This window comes from Lepidochelys olivacea, assembly GCF_965140295.1.
Source record: "Lepidochelys olivacea isolate rLepOli2 genome assembly, chromosome: 4".
Classification (NCBI taxonomy): domain Eukaryota; kingdom Metazoa; phylum Chordata; order Testudines; family Cheloniidae; genus Lepidochelys; species Lepidochelys olivacea.
The window spans coordinates 147,284,130-147,311,620 of NC_140414.1; the positions used below are offsets into that span (position 1 = coordinate 147,284,130).

A 27,491-nucleotide genomic window follows, 5' to 3' on the forward strand; every position below is an offset into this window, starting at 1 on the left:
GGGACTGGAGGAAGGGTTCAAAAGGGGGAAGCCCAGCTCAGCAGGAGGTGGCTCGGGGAGGACTGACCCTTGGTTCTCCAGCTCCAGGGGAGAAGCCCAACAGAGCCTGCGCCCGTGGCTATGGACTGTCCGAACCCGCTGAGAGAAAGGCAGGCCAGGCTATCAATGATTACCAAGCTGCTTTCTGGTGGGGGCCAGAGGAGTGGGGCTGGCCTGTGGCTTGCCGAAGGAAGAGAGGCTGATGGCTTGTTTGGGGCTGGTTGTTCTCTCCCTTGTCCTCTTGTTTCCTTGGAATCCCAGAAGGGTGGAACCCCAGAGACGCTGGTGACAGTGCAAGGGGACGCTGGTGAGGTTTCATTTACTGCTGCGAACTGCCTTTACTGGTTGATTTGTTGACGTGCCCCCTACTGAGTCAACGTGGGTGTGACACTTCCATTGCTCTCATGTTTTTCTACATTAAGTAAAGGTGTGTGAATGCTAATCAAAGAAGACATGGGCTGTATATTGGTTCTAAGTGGTACTTTTGATTTAGACCCATTGCACAGATCAGCTCAGGTTTATTCCTCCCAGTGCGCAGGGCCCAGCCAGGTGGAGGGACCGCAAAGGTTAATTTCCTTTATAAAAGTAAAAGGACTGCGGCAGAAGGGTGGCTAGAGGAGTCCCACCTATCCAACATCACCACTTGGATACTCTGGATCTCCTTCCCTGCCGACAACATCAGGCGCCAGGGCACACAGGTGAGCATTGCCTGCTCCCCAGTAACCCAGGAAGGAGAGGAAAGCGGGGCAGGGGGGTACATTTAGGGAATAAATCAGTATAAATTCTGTGTTGTTGATCTGAATAATAAGAGATGAGGCTGCAGCTACACACTAAGGTCCTTTGGTGCCTTTCTCTTTTCTTTTCTTTTCCTTTCTTTTTTTTTTTGCAAATAGGAAAAAAATATATTAAATGTTGAAATTAGAAAGCATCGTATTGCTGTAGACAACGGGGATGTTTATATCCTTTGGGCTCAGAAATAGCGTGTAAATAGACCTGACCTGACTTTCTCAGGCAGATACAGAAGAAACTCATGTTTCTAGAGAAAAAGCTCAGAAAATCAACATCCAAATAATGTAGTTAACAAAGCACAGTATTATGGACCAACAGTAAGTTCAGGTATTTATCCAAACTTTGAGTGGCAACAACACCAGACTCTTCAACAGTGCTTTGTCATCATATATAGAGTAAGTGCCATAACTGCAGTCAAAACTAGCCATCCTACATAACATGAGAACGGCCAAACTGGGTCAGACCAAAGGTCCATCCAGCCCAGTCTCCTGTCTTCCGACAGCGGCCAATGCCAGGTGCCCCAGAGGGAATGAACAGAACAGGGAATTACCATGTGATCCATCCCCTGTCGTCCAGTCCCAGTTTCTGGCAAAGGGAAGCTATGAACCAGTATAATATAACTGAAACCGTTACAAGTGTATTCTTGGAAATGCTGGCCTAGCTCAAGTTTTCCTCCCTTTCTTCCTCTTTCATTGCTCATTCGGAGAGAAAATAGTTCACAGACTAGTTTCTTTCCAATTTTTCCCCAAATTTCCAATTTTTCAGGGCAGACAGACAGATCTACATAAAAGGTTGTTACAAGGAGGAGTGTGAAAAATTGTTCTACTTAACCTCTGAGGATAAGACCAGCAGCAAGGGGCTTAAATTGCATTAAGGACAGTTTATGTTGGACATTAGGAAAAACTTCCTAACTGTCAGGGTGGTGAAGCGCTGGAATAAATTGCCCAGGGAGGATGTGGAATCTCCATCATTGGAGATTTTTAAGAACAGGTTGGACAAATACCTGTCAGGGATGGTCTAGATCAGGGGTGGGGAAACTTTTTGGCCCAAGGACCACATCAGGGTTGCACAACTGTATGGAGGGCTGGGTAGGGAAGGCCTTGCCTCCCCAGACATCCTGGACCCCGCCCTCTATCCACCCCCTCCCACTTCCCGTCCCCCCTCAGAACCCCCGACCCATCCAACCCCTCCTGCTCCTTGATCCCTGACTGCCCCCGCCCCTAACCGCCCCCTGGGACCCCACTCCCTATCCAACTCCCCCTGCTCCCCATCCCCTGACTGCCCCCCTGAACCTCCGCCCTATCCAACCACCCGCTGCTTCCTGTCCCCTGACTGCCCCTCATCCAATCCCCCAGCTCCCCCCCCCTCACCATGCCGGAGCCAGCCACGCCGCCATACTGCCCGACGGGAGCAGCGGGCCAGAGCGCTGCCCGCACAGCGGAGTGGCTGCGGGGGAGAGGGAACAGTGGGGGAGGGGCCGGGGGCTAGCTTCCCCAGCTGGGAGCTCAGGGGCCGGGCAGGACAGTCCCACGGGCTGGATGTGGCCCGCGGGCCGTAGTTTGCCCACCTCTGGTCTAGATAATCCTTAGTCCTGCCATGAGGAGACTGGACTGGACTAGATCAGTGGTTCTCCACGAGAGTAACGCATACCCCTGGGGGCAGGCAGAGCTCTTCCAGTGGGTACATCAGCTCATCTAGAGATTTGCCTAGTTTTACAACAGGCCACATAAACAGCACTAGTGAAGTCAGTACAAACTAAAATTTTATACAATGACTTGTTTATCCTGCTCTATATAGGATACGCTGACCTGTAAGTACAAGATTTATATTCCAAGTGATGTATTTTATAATTATATGGTAAAAATGAGAAAGTCGGCAATGTTTCAGTCACGGTGGGCTGGGATGCTTTGGTATTTTTATGTCTTGTTTTGAAGTGAGGTGAAACTTGGGGCTACACGAGACAAATCAGCTTCCTGAAAGGGGTACAGTCATCTGGAAAGGTTGAGAGCCGCTGGACTAGATGACCTCTCAAGGTCCTTTCCATTCCTATGGTTCTATGTTTTTTCCCCTAAAGTGCTCTGCTATTTAAAGCCGTGTCACTGCACATCTGCTTTATCCAGGGATTCCCAAGCTCACCTGGGTGAGGCACCGGTTCAACACAAAACCAGCTGGAACTTGGTGGCTCTGAATCTTTCCTTTTGAGCTTTTCAAAGCTGAAACTCACAATGAAGCTGTAGGAATGTGACCTCCCCTCCACGCACACACACCCGCCCCCGCAGGGGCTGGGAAGGGTAGCTCAGCCTGGAGAGCTCTGATGGTGGGTAAATATTTTTCTTGGCAGCCAAATGGATGGGAGCCCTCCCATGCACTCAGCAGAGGAACCCTGGGAGGTTTGCACACAGTACAGCTTTGGAGAGAGCAGAGGGTGTGCTTAATTTGGGGGGAAGGGATAGCTCAGTGGTTTGAGCATTGGCCTGCTAAACCCAGGGTTGTGAGTTCAATCCTTGAGGGGGCCAGTTAGGGATCTGGGGCAAAAATTGGGGATTGGTCCTGCTTTGAGCAGGGGGTTGGACTAGATGCCCTCCTGAGTCCCTTCCAACCCTAATATTCTATGATTAATCGCAACCCTATGGGAGAAGATTGAGCTGTGAAATCAGGGCCCCTGGTGCACTGAGCCCAAGCCCAGCACAGGCAGGAGGGATAATTCCCTCCTTATTGCAAAAGGCTTTTCACCACCTATGTGTCTCTGGAATGGACCTGTGTCTCTGAACCTGCAGCCGATAGGAGAGGCTCTAGCCTTCCATCAGTGCACAGACCCCATAGGCTTTAGGGGCCCCGCAGCACACCACAGCCTGGCCCTGCTGCCCACTGTGGGTGCTGAGGAGACAGGAAGTGGGTAGATCCCTAGACAAAACTACCTGTCTCGACAGCCCAGAAAAAGTGGTTCTTGAGGCCTGGGCAGAAGTGATGGCAGCTCTCCGGGCTCCAGGACAGGCGCAGTCTTTGTAGCAGGAGGGTTGTGGGATGGATTGAGGGGCATATGCAGAGGTGGGGTGTGGGGAGCCCAGGACTGGGATAGTGCGGGGTGGGAAGAGAAAACCAAGCTTGCAATGCTTTGCCAGAGCTGCACATAGGCAGAGCTTGCCCATTGCCCGGGCCTGACATACTCAGCTGTGAGTAACCACTCTGTGGGTGGCAGGCAACTCTCGCTGTCAGCTGGGCAGATCCCTGTCTCTGGGAGGCTGCCGAGCTGACCAAGCGTCGCTCAAGCTCGTTGGTTAATTAGCTGAAGGGACAGGTGGGGCCTGGCCCCTGAGCAATGTGTCCAACACCCCTCTCCCCACCAAAACTGGGCCACCATCTGTGCAATCTCCTTCATAGAACCAGTGAGACGATAGCATGCAAATTAGCTGTGCAGTAAGGGTGGGGATTGGTTGAGTTACCACAGATACCATAATCGTAGAATCATAGAACTGGAAGGGCCCTCGAGAGGTCATCTAGTCCTGTCCCCTGCACTCATGGCAGGACTAAGTATTATCTAGACCGTCCCTGACAGGTGTTTGTCTAACTTGTTCTTAAAAACCTTCAATGATGGAGATTCCACAACTTGTCTGGGCAATTTATTCCAGTGCTTCACCACCCTGACAGTTAGGAAGTTTTTCCTAATATCCAATCTAAATGGCCCTTGCTGCAGTTTAAGCCCACTGCTTCTTGTCCTGTCCTCAGAGGTTAACGAGAATAATTCATCACCCTCCTCTTTGTAACAACCTTTTACATATTTGAAGACTTATGTCCACACTCACGTCTTCTCTTGTCCAGACTAAATAAACCCAATTTTTTCCATCTTTCCTCATAAACCTTTCCTGAAATGTGGCACCCAGAACTGGACCCAGTACTCCAGCTGAGGCCTAATCAGCGCGGAGCAGAGCGGAAGAATTACTTCTCGTGTCTTGCTTACAACACTCCTGCTAATACAGCCCAGAAGGATGCTCACTTTTTTTTTTTTTTTTTTTGCAACAGCATTACATTTTTGACTCACATTTTGTTTATGATCCACTATGACCCCCAGATCCCTTTCGGCAGTACTCCTTCCTAGGCAGTCCTTTCCCATTCTGTGTGTGTGCAACTGATGGTTCCTTCCCAAGTGGAGAACTTTGCATTTGTCCTTATGGAATTTCATCCTATTCATTTCAGACAGTTCTCCAGTTTGTCCAGATCATTTTGAATTCTAATCCTATCCTCCAAAGCACTTGCAACCCCTTCCAGCTTGGTATCACCCACAGACTTTATAAGTGTGCTCACTATGCCGTTGTCCAAATCAGTTATCGAGACAGTGAATAGAACCGGGTCCAGGACAGATCCCTGCGGGACCCCACTCGATACGCCCTGCCAGCTCCATTGTGAACCATTGTGAGCCCATGTCTATACGTCTAGTGCTGCAGATATGTGGTGAAGACACTCTATGCTGACGGGCGAGCGCTTTCCCCCTTGGCAGAAATAAACCACCTCCCCGAGCAGCATAAAGCAATGTCAGCAAACAACGCTGTGCACACAAAGGCTTATGTCGGGATCACTTAAATGACCCAGGGGGGTTGAATGTTCACACCCCTGAGCGACACAAGTTTTGCTGAAATAGGCTGCAGTGTAGACATTGCCTTCACTACTTTCTGAGAACGCTTTTCCAACCAGTTCTGCACCCACCTTACAGTAGCTCCATCTAGGCTGCGTTTCCCTGGTTTGTTTATGCAAAGGTTGTGGGAGACAGTATCTAAAGCCATACTCAGGGGTTCTCAACCTTTCTCTTTCTGAGGCCCCCCCACCTCACCATGCTATAAAAATTCCACCGCCTGCCTGTGCCACAACAACTGTTTCTGCATATCCAGTGGGTTAAGAGCCAGGGCTAGCATTCGGGGGTATTAGGCAGGGCCATTGCCCAAGGCCCGATGCCACAGGGGCCTGCAAAGTTAAGTTGTTCAAGCTTCAGCTTCAGCCCCGGGCCCCAGTGAGTCTAACACCAGCCCTACCCTCTATTTCCCCAGGCTAATTTTCCCCCTACTGTTACTCACACCTTCTTGTCAACTGTTTGAAATGGACCATCCTAATTATCACTACAAAAGGTTTTTGTCTCCTGCTGAGAATAGCCCACCTTAATCGATCGGTCTCGTTAAGAGTTGGTATGGCAGCCCCCATTGTTTCATGTTCTCTGTGTGTATATATACACACACACACACACACACACACACACACACACCTTCCTACTGTATTTTCCACTCCATGCATCTGATGAAGTGGGCTTTAGCCCATGAAAGCTTATGCTCAGATAAATTTGTTAGACTCTAAGGTTTCAGAGTAGCAGCCGTGTTAGTCTGTATTCGCAAAAAGAAAAGGAGGACTTGTGGCACCTTAGAGACTAACCAATTTATTTGAGCATGGGATCCAGCAGACCCAGGTTCAATGCCTCACTTTGCCACAGACTTTCTGTGGGACCTTGGACAAGTCACTTAAACTCCCTGCCTCCATTCCCCATCTGTAAAAGGGGGATGAGACTGTTTCCTTTGCCTCTCTTGTCTATTTCAATTGTAAGCTCTTTGGGGCAGTGACTCGCCCCCTTCTGTCTGCGCAGCACCAAGAACACCAAGAATCCAGTCTGGGTTGGGACCACTAGAGACTGCTGTAATAATTACTAATAATCTAAAGAACTATTAATAACATAGGAAAGAAAACTGATTAAACTGTTATCATTTCTTGGGCCTCTGTTGTTAAGGGTCAATACAGATTTCTTGTCTCCGCTCTCTAATGGCCCCTCAAACATTCTCCTTTTGTGCTGGAATTTGCCTGTTTCGTCTCAGTCCAAAGGGCAATTACTGGGAGTGAAATCCATCCAGCTGTTCTTGAGTTATATGGTTTTTATCTTGACAGGGTCCCTTTAAAAGAAATAACACCAGAAGCGAGCACACTGCAGTCGAAGAGGAAATCTGTGGTTGGTTGGGTCTAGAGCGGAGCTGAGGATGAGAGAGGCCCGAAGGCTGAGGAATCTCAGGGAGTATAACAGTTACAGTAAGAATTTGACGGCTAAACATTCTGCTTCGAAGGAGGCGTCTGACCCAGGCTGAAATCCATCTCTCCTCCTCCACTGGAAAAATAAACGCTCTTCCAGACACGTTTGCCTTCGTTGGTGTTTGCTGCGTGGGGAACAGGAGCAAGCAGAGGGGAAGGGGAATAACTTCTAGGGGTCACAGGGCTGGGAAAGAGACGCACATCGGGGGAGTCTGGAGTGAATTCAGGGCTTGTGATCAAGCCTGACTCTGGGATACATGCTCCCTCATTGGTCACGTGTAGTTTCAGAGCCAGATTTCCTCTTACCACCCTGAAATCCTGACCCAGAGGGGCCACCTCTAATGGGGAAGGGGAGGGTTCAGTTTTTGGCATCCCTGGTAGAGCATCCCACAAGAAAGGCCAGTACGGGGGGTGGGGTTTTGCCACATGATCACCTTTTCCCTAGAAGACCCCCAATGTCCTCTTATCCAGAGCACCCAAAACCCGTCTGTGACACACCAGGGCACAATCCAGATACATGAGCAGCTGTCCTGCAACCTGGGCTGCCTTACCATGCCTTGCTGAGGTGGCTCCCACCTGGGACACTCACAAACGACCAAGCAGCCTGCAAATCGCAACCTGAGTGTTGTGAGCCAGCCACACTGGGGTTACACTCTGGCTCTCACCAGCCTTGGTTATACTGCAGAGTGACCCCAACACCTCCCCAGTCCCAGATTTCCCCCCAGAAATGTGTGCCCTGTACTGCCCAGCCCTCTCCTGGACAGTACAGAATATTTTAAGTCCATCATAACTTAAAGGGAATAATATGCCAGCTCATTAGCTCAAATAGAAATTCAGACACTTCAGTTTAAACACACTGGATTAGATAGAACAGTAAAACAAGTTTCTTAACTACAACGAGATGGATTTTAAGTCAGTATACGTAACGAGGCATAAACATCAGACATGGTTACAAGACAAATAAAGATAAGACGATTACTAATACCAAACGATATCAGATTCAAGCAACGTTTCCCCCCACATGCCCTCAGCAGCTGACCAAACCCTGTAGGTCAGGACCGATCTCCCAGAGTCCAGTGAGTTCCTGCTTTGTCACGTCAGGGGCAGTGAATGCGATGGGGGCACCTTGGGGTGTTTGTCTCTCCTTTTTATAGTTTCAGTCCCTCTCTTGAAAGACTTTTCCAGCTGGGCACTAGGAGACAAAGTCTATGGGGAAGGATGTTCCCTGCTGGCTTTTCTCACCTGTTTGAGCTTTCATTGCTTCCCTTCCTGCTTGATGACTATGTTTGCTGCTTAAATGCAAATGAAGCAGAGCACACATTCCTCTGTGTAGGACAGACCTGTTTGCTGACCACTGTTTGGGCAGGGCAGAGGGGCTTGGAACATGTGTTAATAACACCATACAGGGACATCTTACTGATTTGCATACAGTGTTGCCATACACATTTTATCAGCAAATTATGAGTTTGCCAGTGATCACTTACAAGACATGCCTGGTACAACAATTATTACAGTAGTGTGCAGGTTGTGACCAAGGGGTCCATTCTGTCCCACCATCCTATTGCAAGGTCTTAGTAGATGGAAAAGACTGACCGTGGTACATAAGGGTTGGGAGATCTTGGGATGGGAGACTGCCTGTCCTGGTATTATTAGATATTTGTATCACAGTAGCTCCTAGAGGGCCCCAGCTAAGATGCGGGGCCCACTGGGCTGAAAGACGGGCCCTGTGCTGAAGAGCTCTCAAATTAAAAGACACAAGCAGTTCGTGCAATACTGAAGGGATGGAGGACAAGGATAACACTGGCCAAGACTCTAGCTAGGAAGAGCAAGGTAGCCCTTGGGAACAGGCCAAGGGCATTGAGTCAGAAAGCATGTGGTCTTGTCCCGTCTCTGTCTGGCCGGCTTCGGCTGACTGTGTCTATGTGCAGCATGTGTCTGAATGGGGCCCTGCCCAGATGATGGATGTGGGACAAGGGGCAGCCAGTCTGTTGGGAGTTGTGTAGCCTCAGTTGCCCCCCAGGACAGAGCCCTCTGTCACTTTCTAAGCTGGCTTGCTCCTCACATCACAAGGAACCTTTCCTGTGCTCTGGGGCCAACTTTTTCTGTGGAAATAGCACGATCCTGCTGGACTGTCTCTCTCCCAGCTAGCTGTGGGATCAGCACCATTACAGAGACTGAGCAAAAGGTGGTTTATTAAGAGAATTCATACTTTCTCCGAACAGGAAAATCTCCCTCCTGTCCCTTGTTTAAAGCCCCCGAGACCTCCCCCCCTTGCCAAAGCGCTTGGATGGGGGTTAAAGCATTTTCCATGTAATAAAGGCTCACAACTGGGCAAGCGCTCGGCTCCTGAAATGCAAACAACCCAGCTGAAACCTAATCCGCCTCCAGGAGGCTGTCAGCCCGGCTAATGTGTCTGCAACGGAGATTTCCAGGGCTAAAAGCTTTCTTGTCCGTGGCAGATTGATTACACCTGCACCTTGTTATTGCTCAAGTCGCTGCACTCCTGAAGGCCTGTAACAGTGCCAGAGACAGACATGGCCTGCTGCTCAGCAGGAACAAAGGAATGGAGAGGCGAGGGAGAGAAAAAGGGTGGGGGAGACAGAGCAAGAGAATCAGAGCGAGACAGAAAGAGAAAGGAGACACCTTAGCTTCATTCCTCTCAGGCCAGCCCTTTCCAGGGAGCACAGAGCTGTTCCTAGCCCCTAAGCCCCAAACAGGGCCCACTGGCTTTATCAACCCTTTAAAAGCAAGGCACCCTGGCAAGCTCTTTGGAGGGCAGGGGGAAGGTTCTCTGGGGCCTGACCAGGAATTGCAGCCATTTAAAGGTGGGAGGTTTTAAAACCAGTTTCATTGTTGTGAAAGCCCAGTGTGGCTGCTCTGATTTGGGGTTAAAAGCAGCTCTTTTAAGATTAGCTTAAACCTGATTCCACTCACCTTCAATGAAACCCAAATCAGCCTGATGTAAATGGAAATCAGAGCAGCCACACAGGGGTTTGCCACTCTGAGTGTAGACAAGGATTTGGAATGGGCTTTTGGCAGCTGGAAGCAAGGGTTATATTTGGCAGATGCTAAGCAGGTTGGGCCCATCTGTCTAGGTATTTATATTGTTGCCCTTTCTACTGATACCAGTGTCCTGTTCTCATACTAGGGTTGCTATGCTGGTGAGCAGTAGCAGACTTCCAGGGCCTTCCAGCTCAGCTGCCCAGCAGAGAAGAAATCAGTGAGGTGGCGTCTGGGTATGTTCTAAGCATCCTTTGCTTTATTTACACATCAAGTCCTGGCACAGAGGCAATCAAACAGCATGCAGGGCAATCCCTTCTCCTGGGAATCTCAGCTCAACATCTATTTCTCCAGGAGCGGCTCTGCCTCAAGAACTTACTATAATCAGAGCCCACAGCAGGTAGCAAATGCTCCTTTTGCTCACACAGCTCCCTTTCTCTCCAAACTACCAGAATGTAGATATTTATATACCCCAACTAACAATCGCACAGCCTGTCTTCCCGGGCGTCAAAACTTGCTTGCATGCTAAGAAAAATAATTTGGAAGTTTGTGTGTAACAGTTCCACCTGATGACACATGTCATAACAATACCCTGCTCATTGTTGGGGTTATCTGAGTGCCTGACAAACACATACATATAATAATTCCCACCAGAAGGGATTCCCCAGGATCTCTAACTCCAGCGTACCTCTTTCTATCACTTGAGCTAAGGGAGTAACTCCATTAGCTGCTGGCAATAGTAGGGTGTTATCCTGTGGTGAATGGCCCACTAGAGGGGGACTGGACACACCTAGCCAGGGTGCTGCTGGATATATAAATTACACACAGTCAAAAGATTTTTTTTTCCAATGAAAAATGGCTTTTTAACTAACATGAGTGTTTTTGTAAAAAAAATGTTCCTTTTGGTCAAAATGTTCTGGGGTTTTTTGTTTATTTTTTTTCATTTTAGTAAAAGAAAAAAATCAACTTCTGACAGTGGCCAATGCCAGGTGCTTCACGGGGAATGAACAGGACAATTGCAGAGTGATCCATCCCCTGATGTCCACTCATGGGCAGGGAGGGGCTTTGAACCGCAGAGTGTTTTGGGCCAGCTGCTACAGCATTTCCTTACGTAGCCTGTACAGCAGGCTCTAGGGTGAATTCCAGGAGAGAAGATCATGGGGACCTGGTGGAGAGAGAGGATCAGGGAGCGACAGCTGGGGACAGTAGGCACCTAAGGCCTGTCCTGGGTGGATGTGAGGGGCAAGGTGGGACTCCTGGCCAGAGCAAGAGCAGCCCCATTTGTCCACTGCTTGAAACAGTTCTTCTTTAGAGAGGCTAGTTATTGAGACTCACTCTGCCGGGGAGCTGGCTGGCGGGGGCTCGCTCTGCCGGGCCGGCCGCCGGGAAGCTGGCTGGCGGGGGCTCGCTCTGCCGGGCCGGCCGCCGGGGAGCTGTGCCACTGGGTTCCCCGTTTTGTTTCACTCTCAGGGAACTGAATTTCTTGGGGGTTTTCCTCTGCGTTTCGCTCTGATCTTTTCATACAGCCCCAGCATTCAAGGCAAACTGAGGACAAATGAAAAGTGCACAGGCTTTGCACAGGCCCACTCTGTTAGAAAATCCTCCCCGCTCTCTCTCCCTCCCTCCCTCCCTCTGTCTGACCGCCCCTCCTGCTCCGGCTGATAGCTCAGAGTAACACGAAGGCTGAAGCGGAGTAAGTGAGAGGCTGCATGAGCTTGAACGAAGACACGAGAAGCACTCAGTGTGCATGATATTGTCAAAGAGCCTTGGTACAACATGAGCTGCCTTAATAGCTACACCACATCCATTCATGCAGCTGGCAGAGCCAAGACACAGCAAACCAGGGACTTGTATTTCCCCGGCTCTCCAAGCCCCGGAGCCTAAACCTCTGTGACAGCGACACAAGGAGCAATAATTCATCCCTGCTCAGCTCAGTCTCATAGCATTTAGCCACCTCCATTTCTCCTCACCCAGGAGTGGCACGACTTCCGCAGGAGCACAGGGGATAATGTTCTGCCTAAAAGGAGCATAGTGTTTGCAAGCGCCATTGGAGGGCAGCTGTCAAGGCGACGAGCCAATGTCTCAGACACAGTTCTCGCCTTCTTTGCCTTGCTAATAGCGCCCAAGATTGCTAAGAAACCAAACGAATTCTAATAAATGTCCCATTCGCTCGGCTCCTGATACAGCCAGTTCTCCGGGTCACTTGGCCTTGCACTTGCCTTTTGTTTTCAAAAAGATAGTGCCTCTCTAGCTCCCCAGGGCACAGGATGCAGAGGCTCTGTGAATGAGGGGAAAGCAGTGGACGTGTTATTCCTTGACTTTAGCAAAGCTTTTGACACGGTCTCCCACAGTATTCTTGCCAGCAAGTTAAAGAAGTATGGGCTGGATGAATGGACTATAAGGTGGATAGAAAGCTGGCTAGGTCGTTGGGCTCAACGGATAGTGATCAATGGCTCCATGTCTAGTTGGCAGCCGATATCAAGCGGAGTGCCCTGAGGGTCAGTCCTGGGGCCGGTTTTGTTCAATATCTTCGTTAAAGATCTGGAGGATGGCGTGGATTGCACCCTCAGCAAGTTTGCAGAGGACACTAAACTGGGAGGAGTGGTAGACACCCTGGAAGGTAGGGATACGATACAGAGGGACCTAGACAAATTAGAGGATTGGGCCAAAAGAAATCTGGTGAGGTTCAACAATGGGGGGAGTGATAGCTCAGGGGTTTGAGCATTGGCCTGCTAAACCCAGGGTTGTAAGTTCAATCCTTGAGGGGGCCAGTTAGGGATCTGAGGCAAAAAAATTGGGGATTGGTCCTGCTTTGAGCAGGGGGTTGGACTAGATGACCTCCTGAGGTCCCTTCCAACCCTGATATTCTGTGATTCTAAATCCTGCACTTAGGACGGAAGAATCCCATGCACCGCTACAGACTAGGGACCAAATGGCTCAGCAGCAGTTCTGCAGAAAAGGACCTAGGGGTTACAGTGGATGAGAAGCTGGATATGAGTCAACAGTGTGCCCTTGTTGCCAAGAGGTCAATGGCATTTTGGGCAGTATAAGTAGGGGCATTGCCAGCAGATTGAGGGACGTAATCGTTCCCCTCTATTCGACACTGGTGAGGCCTCATCTGGAGTACTGTGTCCAGTTTGGGGCCCCACACTACAAGAAGGATGTGGAAAAATTGGAAAGAGTCCAGCGGAGGGCAACAAAAATGATTAGGGAACTGGAGCACATGACTTATGAGGAGAGGCTGAGGGAACTGGGATTGTTTAGTCTGCGGAAGAGAAGAATGAGGGGGGATTTGATAGCTGCTTTCCACTACCTGAAAGGGGGTTCCAAAGAGGATGGATCTAGACTGTTCTCAGTGGTAGCAGATGACAGAACGAGGAGTAATGGTTTCAAATTGCAGTGGGGGAGGTTTAGGTTGGATACTAGGAAAAACGTTTTCACTAGGAGGGTAGTGAAGCACTGGACTGGGTTACCTAGGGAGGTGGTGGAATCTCCTTCCTTTGAGGTTTTTAAGGCCTGGCTTGACAAAGCCCTGGCTGGGATGATTTAGTTGGGGATTGGTCCTGCTTTGGGCAGGGGGTTGGACTAGATGACCTCCTGAGGTCCCTTCCAACCCTGATATTCCATGATTCTATGAAGAGCTTGGAAACATGAACCTCCAAGGCTCCAGCACCAGGGGGCAGAGTAAAAGACTCTCTCCCCACATTGATCATCTTCCAAATCTTATGATTTTTAAGCAAGTCTTATGATTTCCAAGGACCTGACTCATAAAGGGAAGGGCAATAAGTTAGTTTCACTGTCTCTGTCTTCTTCGTTTCACTTCTCTGTTCCTGCCCTCCAGCTAAACTTCCTCTCTGCGGAATTCGATTTTTATTGTTGTATAATTTTGACAGATCATATTGAGGTTCGGTTTTCAGCCTTTTTTCGCTATTTAAATTTTCACAGTTGCAGGAACTTATGGGGGAAGGGGAGACAATAATTTAATGAGTGTCGAGGTTGAGATTCCAAAAGTTAAAGCTTTGTGAACTGTTCAAACACCCATTGTAAATGTCGTAGGAGCAGCAGTGATCTGTATGCTCTGTGTGACTATGCTCTGTATAACCTATATGTTCAAAAGGTCTGTTACACCTTCCCCCTCCCCCGCCCGTTTTGTCTCCTCTCCCCCTTTGAATACCTGTGAAATGGCTTTCCCCCTCCCCCTCCCTCCTGGAACGCTTCGGGGATGGATGGGCTGCTTGAGCAGCGGGAAGATCAGAAAAGCTCCCAGGTGGACAAGGTGTCTGGGACTCTGATTAGGCAGCGCTCACATGCCCAGTGCGTGGACACTGGCCGAGGTGGAGTGTGACCAACCAGACAAGGCCAAGTCATCTCTAGTCGCAGGCCGTGAGGAGTAGGTCCTTAAAAGGGGAAGGGGCCACGTGCTCAGGAGTGCACTCACAAGCTTGTACCTCCCGTGAAGGCCCTTCGCCCGGACCGCCTGGCCAGTGGTTCGCCGCCTTGCACTCCATCATGCCTCGGGATGACTGACCTCCATCGCCCCGCCCATGGCTGCGCTGTGGGACACTTACCTGGAAGGATCCTGACATCTCCAGTGCCGGGCCTGTCCTGGGAGCGTAAGTATGCGAGTGTGAGTGTGACCCCCCTCCCCCTTCTTTTGAGCTTAGCCATCAGTATAATAAACGTGCTGCTTTCTGCCAAACTCTGGTGGGTCATTAGTCCACCCTAAGCTTACTAGCTGGCCCAATTTCAGGTAATAGTAAACGGCACATGTAAAAGTAGGCAAAGTAAATATCTTTAAATCAACAATGACTCTTCCTTTGCGCGTCCATTTGTCACAAGCCGAGCTGAGAAGTCGTAAATCACTGCATTGTGAGTCTAGCAAGTTTTCAAGCAGCATGTTTCTTACTTTGCCTATCTGCACATTTTGATTTATTATCAGTGGAATTTTTTTTGTCACTTTTTGCGTGTACCATGAAATTGATGGTTACCAATGCAATTCTCATGCTTCTTAACCTGACTAAACTCTTGGATGCAATTCTTGGGGTAGCTGAGTAGAGCTGGTCAGGGGAGGTGACTTTAAGCCACCTCTGTACTCCATCAGTTCTGGATTGGCTGGGGCCTGCCTGGTGTAATTTAGAGCAGCCTACAGGGTTTTAGGACATAACCAGCACAGTGGTCTATATGGGACTGCAGCAGTCTCATACAGATCACTGTGCTGGCCAAGGATTGTGCACTGTCCTGCCTCTTCCTGCATCCTCCACGCCCTGTAGCCGAAGTGGGAGAAGGAGGTGGCTACCCAAGGAGTCCTCTGTCGGGGGGAATCCTGGTTGCCTCTTTAGGGAAGTTCAGTGCTGCTGAGGCTGGGGCCAAGCAGTTGGATCCACAGATTGAGACCATGTGTCTGTGTTTCTGCTGCTGCAGGGGAAGGGTTAAACTGGGGCCTTAAAACAAAACCAATAGCTTATTTCCTGGCTATTAAAACGTGTCTGAAAAGCTACTCCTGAGCTTACTATCTGAGTTATTAGTAGTGTTCCTTATGACATAGGCCCGGATTGTGCAATTGGATCCACATAGACAGATCCTTGCTCCACACTGGGACCAGGTCCCCCCAGACCTGTCAGTTAAGGGTTGGGTAGGGCTGAAATGATCTTTTTGCAGTGGGGGGCAGCTGAAAAAGGGGAGTGTGGAACAGCTCGGATGACCTGCATGAGACCATGATCAGTGACAAGGCCACGTGGCAGGGCATGGGGCCGGAGTACAGGGAACAGGCTGTGGGTCAAGCAATATACAGAGGCTTTGAGTGCTCTCAGAGATTTTTTTTAGGCACCTTACTCCCTTTGAAATCAATTCCTTTGGGGATCTGAGCCTGAGAGACTTGCCCAACGATCTTTGGCAGAGCAGAGAATTGAACTTCAATCTCCAAGCCAGGGCTGGAACGACGGGTACCTCCTTCCTTAACAGATCGCCAGGTAAGGGTAGTTGGTACAAGCTCTCTGCAAGCATTTGTTCCTGAGCAAGCAGGCTTGCGGCGAGCCCTGTTAATTTAAACTGGCAATCAATGAGTTAAAAACCCTAGGGTGGCCCTTCCCAAACCTGTGTGGGTGCAGCTGCTCCTGGGCAGGTACAAGGGGGGGGTCACCTGCCTGCAGTCACAGAAAGATAAATAATGACCCTGCTTTTTCCATCCTAGGATCTGGCTGTCTGACCTGGCTGGCAAGCGCAGGATCATTGCTTATCTTTCTGTGCCCATCTCATGGCTACAAGCTACAGGAGGTCAGACTAGAGAATCATAGAATATCAGGGTTGGAAGGGACCTCAGGAGGTCATCTAGTCCAACCCCCTGCTCAAAGCAGGACCAATCCCCAACTAAATCATCCCAGCCAGGGCTTTGTCAAGCCTGACCTTAAAAACCTCAAAGGAAGGAGATTCCACCACCTCCCTAGGTAACACATTGCAGTGCTTCACCACCCTCCTAGTGAAAAAGTTTTTCCTAATATCCAACCTAAAACTCCCCCACTGCAACATTACTCCTCGTTCTGTCATCTGCTACCACTGAGAACAGTCTAGATCCATCCTCTTTGGAACCCCCTTTCAGGTAGTGGAAAGCAGCTATCAAATCCCCCCTCATTCTTCTCTTCTGCAGACTGAACAATCCCAGTTCCCTCAGCCTCTCCTCATAAGTCATGTGCTCCAGTCCCCTAATCATTTTTCTTGCCCTCCGCTGGACACTTTCCAATTTTTCCACATCCTCCTTGTAGTGTGGGGCCCCAAACTGGACACAGTACTCCAGATGAGGCCTCACCAATGTTGAATAGAGGGGAACGATCACGTCCCTCGATCTGCTGGCAATGCCCCTACTTATACATCCCCAAAATGCCCTTAGCCTTCCTGGCAACAAGGGCACACTGCTGACTCATATCCAGCTGCTCGTCCACTGTAACCGCCTAGGTCCTTTTCTGCAGAACTGCTGCCTAGCCATTTGGTCCCTAGTCTGTAGCTGTGCATTGGATTCTTCCATCCTTAGTGCAGGACTCAGCATTTGTCCTTGTTGAACCTCATCAGATTTCTTTTGGCCCAATCCTCTAATTTGTCTAGGTCCCTCTGTATCCTATCCCTATCCTTCAGCGTATCTACCTCTCCTCCCAATTTAGTGTCATCTGTAAACTTGCTAAGGGTGCAATCCACGCCATCCTCCAGATCAATTATGAAGATACTGAACAAAACCGGCCCCAGGACCAACCCTTGGGGCACTCCGCTTGATACCGGCTGCCAACTAGACATGGAGCCATTGATCACTACCCGTTGAGCCCAATGATCTAGCCAGCTTTCTATCCACCTTATAGTCCATTCATCTAGCCCATACTTCTTCAACTTGCTGGCAAGAATACTGTGGGAGACCGTGTCAAAAGCTTTGCTAAAGTCAAGGAACAACACGTCCACTGCTTTCCCTTCATCCACAGAGCCAGTTATCTCGTCATAGAAGGCAATTAGATTAGTCAGGCATGACTTGCCCTTGGTGAATTCATGCTTGGTGAACCACAATGGTCCCTTCTGACATTGTCTGTTGTAATGATCAGTGTAGACTGCACCTCTACCAATAGATGGTGCCGTAGCTTTGTCTTCGAGTTAAGTTGTCTTGTATGTTATGTTAATATATTAAGGGCAGTTATAAAGCAGACAGTGATCAATTATTCTCCAAGTCCTCTGAAGGTAGGACAAGAAGTAATAGGCTTAATCTGCACCAAGGGACGTTTAGGACAAACTTTCTAGCTCTAAAAAAAGAACAGGAGGACTTGTGGCACCTTAGAGACTAACAAATTTATTAGAGTATAAGCTTTTGTGGCCTACAGCTCACTTCATCGGATGCACAGAATGGAACATATAGTAAGAAGATATATATATACATACAGAGAACGAGGAAGAATCCTTCTTTTTGTAGTGTTGGTAGGAAGGATTCTGTGGGTTAGTATATTGTTCAGAGGTGTGTTGGAAATAGTCTGAGTCGGAGACGTCGAAAGTAGGATTCTAGGTCTGTGGCAATTTTGCAACAGAAAAGCTTCAAAAACAGACTCTAAGGAGAAACTGCTGAGCTTGAATTAATCTGCAAACAAGATCCCATTAAGCTGGGTTTGAAGAGAGACTGGGAGTGGCTGGGTCATTCCACATATTGAATCTATTTCCCCATGTTAAGTATCTTCACACCTTCTTGTCAGCTGTCTGAATGGGCCATCTTGATTCTCACTACAAAAGTGTTTTTTCTCCTGCTGATAATTAATCTTAATGATTAAATTAATGATAATTAATCATCTTAATTAATCAGCCTCTTACAGTTCGTATGACAACTTCCTTGTTCTCTGTATGTATATATATATCTTCTTACTATACATTCTATTCTATGCATCCAATGAAGTAGGCCGTAGCCCACAAAAACTTATGCTCTAATAAATTTGTTAGTCTCTAAGGTGCCACAAGTCCTCCTGTTCTTTTTGCGGATACAGACTAACACGGCTGCTACTCTGAAACCTTTCTAGCTCTAAGGGTTGTTAAGCTCTGGACGAGGCTTCCAAAGGAGGTTGTGGAGTGTCTCCATCATTGGAAGTGTTTAAAAACAAGTTGGACAAGCACCTGTCAGGGATTTCATAGATTTCATAGAATATCAAGGTTAGAAGGGACCTTAGGAGGTCATCTAGTCCAACCCCCTGCTCAAAGCAGGACCAATCCCCAATTTTTGCCCCAGATCCCTAAATGGCCCCCTTAAGGATTGAACTCACAACCCTGGGTTTAGCAGGCCAATGCTCAAACCACTGAGCTATCCCTCCCCCCAAGGATGATCTAGGTTTACTTGGTCCTGCCACAGTGCAGGGGGCTGGACTTGATGACTTCTCAGGGTGACTTCCAGCCCGGTATTTCTATGATTATGTGATGTTGTTGGTTGACCCAGCTCCTGGAGGAACCATGCACCGTGCAAGATCTTGCCAGGGCTACAGACTGGGCCATATCATGTGTTCAACACTGGAAAACCATGATAGTGGGAAAAGACACAAGAAGAAAACTCCACTAAGAAAAAACTGAGTAACAGTGCCATCTACTGACACCTGCCACATCAGTATAATAAACCCATGGAACTCACCCCTGCAGGACATTAGGCAGATATTTTATTAAGATTCAGACAAGGATTTGACATGTAAATAAAGAACAGCAGCTGCAGTAACTGGCTAAGGGAAAATATTACAAGGGCCATTGGCCCATGTTTCAGGACATAAACTAAGAACCAGCTGGGGTCAGGAAGGAAATGTTCTCTTCCCCTGTGGGAGAAGTGTTGCACTATTGTCCAGCTGCCTTTTTGAGCAGGGACATAGAAAGTGGCTTTGTACTTCATTCTAGAATGGGAAAAAAAGCCCTCGCTGAAGTCAGAGATAGGACACCAAGTTAAATAACAACCCCCCTGCATTTCTATAGCAGCTTCCAACTGAGCACTCCCTGCACACCTGTGAGGTAGGACATGCTATTAGCTCCATGATACAGACAGGGAAAGCCAGATACAGTGAGGCTGAGTGATTTGGCTGAGGTCACATGCCAAGACAGCGAATCCAGGAGTCCTGATTCCCAGTCCCACAATCGAAAGCATCAGGCTGGACGTGTCTCGGACGTGAGAGCCATTCTGATGTTCCTGACCCATCTCTCCAACACTGTTCCTCTCCCTGGGTTTATTTTTGTTTCCAGAGAGAACTCCGGATGAACCAGTTCAGCAAATATTTACCGACCTGTCACTCAAGCCGCGGAGAACGAGGAGGGAACCGAGGTAGGTTTTAATGCAAAGCCGGTTCTGTTTTTGAAGTCTCCGTGCTGGAGGGCAGAGCTCACATGATCTCTTCATTAATGTCTAATGCATAATGCCATCCGGATAATGCTTTCCAGACACGCAGCCTGATCTGGCTTGGAAATATGACAGGCAGAGCGTGCATGTAATATACCGCCACACACAAAAATGAGAGCGCTGATGTTAACCTTCTGCGGCAAACAGACCTCAGCTGCTTCCCCCAGCCTTTGCCACTGCAAAACTACCTTCAGTCCCTTCATGCAAGGCCTTACCGCCATGCCCGGGGGGAGGAGGGACAGCGGAAGAGCTGCTGTTTGTTTCAGGGTGACCTGCTTTGAGTTTGGCAGCCGATTTCCCCCTCCCGCAGGTTTGGTGGGAATGGAGTTGTTCTTCAAATTGTTTCCATCAGCATCTCCTAGGCCAGAAGGACCTTTGGCCAGTTCCAGATGTCTGGTTGCTAGTCTGAGAGACAAGGTGGGGGAGGTCATCTCTTTTCACAGGTGCCGACTTCCCAGTGTGCCGGGGGGGGAGGGGGGCGGGCTCAACCCCTGGCTCTGCCTCAGGCCCTGCCCCCACTCCACCCCTTCCCCCAAGGCCCCACCCGCCTCTTCCGACCCCCGCTTCGCCCCCATCTCTTCCTGCCTCTGCGCCACCCCCTCCTCACCTCTTCCCACCCTGTTCTGCCCCCTTCCCCAAGCGAGCCACGTCCTCTCTCCTCCGCCCTCCCTCCCAGCCTCCTGCATGCCACAAAACAGCTGATTGTGGCAGGCGGGAGGCGCAGGGAGGGAGGGGGAGGTTCTGATGGGGGGCTGCTGGTGGGTGCTCAGCACGGAGTTGGCACCTATGTATCTTTTGTTGGACCAACTTCTGTTGCTGAGCGAATCAAGCTTTCAAGCCACACCGCGCTCTTTTTCAGGTCTGGGAAAGGTACTCGGAGTATCCCAGCTAAATGCAAGATCAAACAGTTAGTTTAGCATAAATAGTTAGCCTATATCCTAGGTTTCAGAGTAGCAGCCGTGTCAGTCTGTATCCGCAAAAAGAAAAGGAAGCTTATGCTCAAATAAATATGTTAGTCTCTAAGGTGCCACAAGTCCTCCTGTTCTTTTTGCATATATCCTAAGGGATCATTCAAGGTGAAGTGGTCAGGTAATGCTCCTGTTGTCATAGGACAAAAAGAGGGGGGTAGTGAGTTACAGATTGTTGTAATGAGCCATAAATCCAGTGTCTCTGGTCAGTCCGTGATTTTTAGTGTCTAGCAGACTTATGAATTTAGCTCCCAGGCTCGTCTTTTGAAAGTGTTGTGCAGGTTTCCTTTTGCAGATGAGGACCGAGAGGTCAGATGTGGAGCGATCGCTTTGTGAAAAGTGTTCGCCCACAGGTGATGGGGTGTTTTTGTCTTTTATCATTTCCCTGTGTGAGTTCATTCAAGAGCACAGTGATTCTCTGGTTTCACCCACATAGATTCTACTGGGGCATTTAGTGCACTGGATGAGGTACGCCACATGTTGTGATGGGCATCTGTAGGACAGTCCCAGGGATCTCGAAAGGTGTGTTGTGGAGGGTGTTGATCGCTATAGCAGTGGAGATATGGCTGCAGGTTTTGCATCTGTTGTTCCGGCAGGGTCTGGTGCTGCTTTGAGTTGGTGTGTCCTGGTCTATGGGGAGCTTGCTTCGGATGACGAGACTTAGAGAGATTGGGGAGTTGTTTGAGGGCCAGAAGAGGGGGCTCAAGAAATATTTCTTTCGGGACGGGGTCCCCATCGAGTATGGGTTGTAGTTGTTGATACCCCTCTATGGGTTCCAGTATTGGGGGGTAGGAGATGGCTAGGGGTGCACGGTCCGAGGGGGTTTTATTTCTGTATTGAAGCAGGTTCTCTCAGGATATTTAGGTTGCCTGTTCCAAGATGTGATCTGCTTCTTTGGTGGAGTGTCCTTGTTTGGTGAAGGCGGTTTTGATTGCTAATCAGTTTCTTACACCAAAGGTTTAAGACCAGCTGGTGGCGATAGTGGCATGAAATGAGTTGGTGGATTCTCAGAGCATGGCTCAGTAGGCATGCATCCGTGCCATGAGACCCACCGCTGCCAGCCACACTCTTGGCAGTCTCAGGAGAGAGGCCAAGGATTGAATGGGTCTTAGAGGCTCATCTGCCCTCTAGAAAGGGGTCCCTTCAGGACAGGACTAAGATACCATGGCAAGGGGGTTGGGTTGGGAGGAGCTTGCCCTGCCCCTGGCCATGGTGTTCCTGTTCTTTTGTTCAAGAGAGGTCTCCAGGGTAATCAGTGCAAAGCTGTTTGGGAAATGCCTTTTTTTTTCCTTTTCCCCGCTAAAAGTTAGGGGGTTTCCTTGAAACCCTGGAAGCCACCAAGACTTTCAATCTTTGGCAACGGCAACGTTTCACTTTGGGGGCCAAGAACGGCACTGGTTTCATTGGTTTGGCACAAGCCCCAGACTCTTTGAGAAAAATGAGATTGTTGTCAAAAAAAATTTGTTTAATCCAAAAAAGCCATTTTAAAAACCGTGTTTTAAGGGGAGGGTTTCAGCCGGCTCTGCGGCCGTCCTTGAGCTCAGGCATTAAAAATAAACCCAATAAGACTAAGGTTGTTGTATAGCCTCAATCATCTTCCTCTAACGTAGTGTTCAGCGTGCATTCCATGTCTCCCACTCTGTCTGATCCCCAGAGGAGAGGGCGCTACTAAAACAGGAAGCTAATAACTTCATCCTTTAGGTTGAGCTATACGGACTTATGCTTTAGCTTTGGAGGTCTCCGGTTCGATCCCTGGTGTTGACTGAGATACCTGTCAGTTGTTAACCTTTTGTCTGCAGCGTTCTTGTAACTGTGTTGGTCCCAGAATAGGAGAGACAAGGGAGGGGAGGTTGTGCTGGGTTGGAGGTAATATATTGTACCAACTTCTGTTGGTGAAAGAGACAAGCTTTCAAGCTACCCAGATCTCTACGATGCCAGCCAATAACAAGGACGCTACTCTACAATGAGAGCAATTAACCACTGGTACCACTTACCATGGTGGATATGCCATCAGTAGAAGTCTGTCACTGATTCTATTGTCCTTCTGGGCTATGCATTCCCCCTCTCTACCGTTAAGTAACAAGCAGCAACCAACAAAAAGCACACTTGATTAACTAAAACTTAACGTGGAAAGCGTATTCCAGCTAACCCCTACCCCCAAATTGTTACTTTCTTTGCACCTTAATAACAATCCAGATGTTAGTGTCTGGAATTGAGCTCTGATGAGGTCCAGCTACCACCACTACAGACTCATTAATCACTGGCTGTCAGTGGAACTCCCTAACGCCACCCGCCCACGCTGTGCTCTGTCCCCACAGTGCAACATTGGATCCAGTACCGCTGCGATGTTCGGCGCTGGTTGAAAAACAGGGGCGTGGGTTTGGACGTTTGTTTGCAGTATTGTTGCCAGTTTTGGGTTTTTTTAATTGAAATTGTCGCGGACCTTTTTCACGTGGTGCAAAGCAGGGTTTTCGGCTCAAAACTAGCCTTTCTGCAAACGAACGTTTTTTAAAAACTATTTTGATAAAAAATGTCAATTAAAATGTCATGGAAAATTTTGTGCAAAACAGAAACTTTGAAAAAGCCAACAAAGCCTCCGTACCCTAGGTAGTAGCAACATCTGTCTCTCTGCCCTTTGGATACCGGTAATCGCTGTTTTCTGAGGATACAAAAGCACTTTATAAACATTAAGCCTGTCATTGTCCTTGTCATGTAGTTCAATGCAGGATAAGTCCATTAATTGACAGGTGGGTAAACTGAGGTGCAGAGACGTTAAGTGCCTTGACCAAGGTGACACAGCAAGTGAGAGGCGAAGTTGGGAATAGAACCCAGCAGTCCTGATGTCCATGCCCCTGAGCTAACCACTGGACAATACTGTCTCCTATTTTAGAACTGTGACCAGTTCGGCTGCTCTATTTACATGTCTGTTCAGCTCTTCACAGCCTTGGGGAACACGGCTGAAGACAGACAAGTGTCTGTTCAGAGCCCTCCCTCGCTTGGATAAATGCCCAGCAATCCGCACTCATTGTCACAGTGTTGGCTCGAGAGGGGAAGAGGTGAGGCCAGGGGAAGGAAGATGGCATCATGCTGCTGGTGCTGGGGACAATAGCACGCTCAGGGTGGCCAGGAGAGATTAAAGGTCCTGTGGCTGAAGACGAAGGCAGGTTAGCGGCGATTTCCTGGGGAAGTCAGGAGTGTGTGTGTGTGTCTGTGTGAGAGGGACATGGCCTGAGACAAAACCTTCTATGGGCTCTGGGCCTATGCAGTACATGAGCTGAGTGTGTGAATGTAAAAGGGTGAAGTTTATGGGGATGTCCAGGGCTTGAATTATGTGGGGGGAAGCCAGGGCCCCCTGAATGTCAAGTGTCCTGCTTTAATTTAAACCGTGGGGAGAAGGACAGAGGCCAGCAGACAGACGTGAGGGAGCCCCTAAAAGAGACCCAGCCACCTCTGGCCCCTCCCTCGTCAGAGCCCTGGGGATGTCCCAGGCTGCAGTTGGGAGCATGTCTCCCAGCCCAGGGAACCAGACAGACTTGAGCCAGCGGCACTCAACTCCCGCGCTAAAACTAGCGGTGTGGACATGGCTCAGGAAAGCAGCCTGAGTCTAAACCCAGCTGAGCGCGCGTGGCCAGCCCCTGCCGCAGTGTCCAGGCCGTTATTTGTCGCGGGCTAGATCGAGTGAGGCTAACGCACGTGTGTCTTTGCCTGGGCTGGGACACGTGCTTCTAGCGAGTGTGGGCGTACACCCCCCGCAGTGGACACAGAGGGGAGGGGGGTGACACAGAGAGAGAAGGGTTAGGAATGCACAGGCCAAAGAGCAAGCTGTCTCTCTGCCGGGGTAGCGTGCAGTGCATGGAGGACAGGGAGTGTATTGCACGTGGGTGGGACCAAGTGGACAGCGTATGGACGGGTGCACGCAGGAACTTCTGCCGTGGGCACGTGGCTGAGTGTGCCCCGGGGGCTGCTTGGGGGGTGTGGCCCTATTTGCAATGAGCGGGAGGGTCTCAAACTCCATCCTGTGTCCACCCCATAGCTGAGCCTCCTCCTTCCACAGCCACCAGGGGAGCTAAGTCCTGGACGGGCCACCGATAAAGACTATTTGCCATGAGGAAGAGTCATGGGGGCAGGCGGGAAGGTTGTCTGGGAGGGACGTACTGTGTGGAGAGAAGGCTTCAGTCCAGCACCAAACTTCAGAGATGAAAGTGAGCCCAGGACCATCCAAGGAGAACATGCTGGAGACGTGTGACCTGCCTGCTTCTTCTGTATCTGCCAAGGCTTTCTTCACCTGCTCGAAGGGACCGCGTAGTACCAAACGGCCTTGCTCCCTAGATCGGGCGTTCTGTTCATTGGAACCTGGCGTGGGGACCTGGGGCGGCTGTAGACCGATTTCCCTGCGGTTCATGCCAGGGGCTAAGTACAGGATGTATCTCTTAAATTCACCCACCTCTCCCGTTCAGGAGATCACACCTCTCCATGCTGTGTGCGATCCCATCAGGCAGACAGAGGACGTGTTCCCTGCCCCTCCCTGCCACTCAGCGGGACAAAGGAGCCTTGAACTAAACCATGGAGTCAAAAATAAAGTGATAGCAAGGCAGGACGCCCCGCCACCTAAAAGCATTCCTGAGCCTTTCGGAACTGCAGCGAACTCTTTGTCTATTACCATGCTGAGGAGAGGGGATGGAGCGGATCTGCAAGGAGGGAGGGGAGAGGAATGAGAGAACTAGAGCTAGCAGAAGAAGGATGAGTGGTGGAGAGACAAAGAAGAAATGATAGACAGAGAGGAGACAGAGAGGAATAAATGGGAGATAGTGTGAGAGAAAGTAAGTCCTGTTATTCAGGCCTTTACGCAGGGAGGTTGGGGAAATTCTATCTGCCTGGAGGATAATAAGTATTAATAAACAGCCCTTCCAGGGCGCTTTTCACCCACTTTACAAAAGAGGGCAGTATCATAATCCGCATTTTCCAGATCAGGAAACTGAGGCACGGATGACTTTGCTGAAAGCAGGGCACAGACAGCATTTTAAAAGTCTTGGGCTAATCTTGCTCCTGCGTAGTGCCCGTCAGCCCCAATGTCTTTCCAGACAGGTGGCGCTGATATGCAAACCAAGCTCCAGGAGTGCTTTGTCTGCCACAGAAATGCAGCCACCTCTGGAGCAGAGCTTGGCAGCTGTTTAGCCGAATGCAGCAACACGACACAGAGGGACGGATCTAAATGAGAGCCAGGGGACTATTAGGGAAGTCCCATTACGCTCTCATGGCACGGCATAGACAGGCTTTCGCAGGACAGATAATCAGCCCCCCAGACTATTTGTAAAAGCACAATATTTGTCCAGTGGGGAGCAAAGTTCTAATGTGGCTGTGCACGAAACCAGCGTGGCCGAGGAGTCCTTACAAACAAAGGGAAGCTTTAAAAATGTGGCTCTAAAACTGTCCCCACCCACCGTGGTGACAGCGACCTTCTTATGCAAATGTCTGGCCTTGGTTGTTTGTCCGAGTTCAGCAGAAGTCCATTCGATGTGGATTATAAACACTCGGCTCTATTGTGAGACAGGAAGAGAGACAGCCCTGCCCAGGCTGGGTGCGTTCCAGGCTGCACTCTGTGTGCTGGCTTTGAAAAAGGCGGGAGACTGGCAAACAAAAATATCCGCTGTTGGGTAGGGCACCAGGCCGTCGATAAGCAGGGGGTTCCGGCCCGCTCGCATCTGGGCTCCGGATTCACGTACGCTGGCAGCGTGAGGTCCAGCACCGGTGCTCAGGGGGTCAGCGGTTGGAATTTACGGCCCATGTGGGCACTACGCCCACAGCCACTGCAGCGCTTCCCAGAAGCAGAGCCCACGTGATCTTCCAGCAGGGACCTGCCAGCCAGGTCAAGCACACTCTGCAGCTGACTCCCACCAGTCCCCTGGTGCTTCCAGCCCATGCAAACCTCCCTGCTCCTCTTGGCCTTTTTTTAAGATTTACAACACACGGTTTTAGCAGGGCAAAGAAAGGCGACAGGAGAGCTGCGACCGAGCATGGAGCCGACGAGCGATTGAGACGGGCATTCGAGGCTGGGGAAATAGTGGGAAAAGGAAACTCTGTGGCTAGCAAACGAAACAGTGAGCGAGTCCTGACCTTACCTAGAGCAGAGCCGTCACTCTGCTATCACGCAATGCTACCCCCTAAAGCTGCTATGCACGACAATCCCGCTGCCCCCCCCCCGGGCCACTCAGTGCCGTGCTCCTACCAACGGCCACCCCAAAATGCAGCACAGCTGACCAAAGACCCTGAGAACTGCCGCCCTGCTGATCCGAGATGCCCTGGCTGTGGGTGGATTACAGACGGCTGCCCAGCATGGCAGAGCATGGTGGGTGAGGGCTTTCTTTATTGATTATTTGGTAAGAATGTTCCCAGAAAGCGAAAGCTCATGAATCCCTGTGCAGCGCTCACATAAGGTTTGTGAGTCAGGTGACAAAGCCCCCAGCACTGGCTACAAATAGTCAGCGATGGCGTTGAAATGTTTGCCACCAATCCGTAGGCTGGACAGTGTTTGCACGTGGAGGGAGGATGGTCCAGTGGTTGGTTAAGGCACTGGCACTGGTGAATTTCCTGCTCTGCCATGGATTTCCTGTGTGCCCATGGGCAAGTCCCTTAGTCTCGCTCTCTGCCTCAGTTTCCCCATTTGTACAATGGGGATGATAGCACTGCCCTGCCTCCCAGGCGTGTGCAGAGATCAAGACATTTAAAACAGGTTGTAAAGTGCTTTAAGGTTGTCAGATGAA

At 49.8% G+C, this 27,491-nt stretch overlaps 2 protein-coding genes across 2 annotated transcripts in view; one reads left to right on the top strand and one right to left on the bottom strand.

Annotated features, from left to right (window-relative positions):
* Positions 1 to 14,538, bottom strand: part of SIGLEC1 (sialic acid binding Ig like lectin 1) — a 70,503-nt gene extending 55,965 nt beyond the window's left edge. The window contains exon 1 of the mRNA XM_084626567.1: positions 14,454 to 14,538. The gene's annotated coding sequence lies outside the window, so the exon portion shown is untranslated. The remainder of the gene's footprint in view (positions 1 to 14,453) is intronic.
* Positions 14,539 to 19,146: 4,608 nt separating this feature from the next.
* Positions 19,147 to 27,491, top strand: part of HSPA12B (heat shock protein family A (Hsp70) member 12B) — an 86,451-nt gene continuing 78,106 nt past the window's right edge. The window contains exon 1 of the mRNA XM_084626569.1: positions 19,147 to 19,687. The gene's annotated coding sequence lies outside the window, so the exon portion shown is untranslated. The remainder of the gene's footprint in view (positions 19,688 to 27,491) is intronic.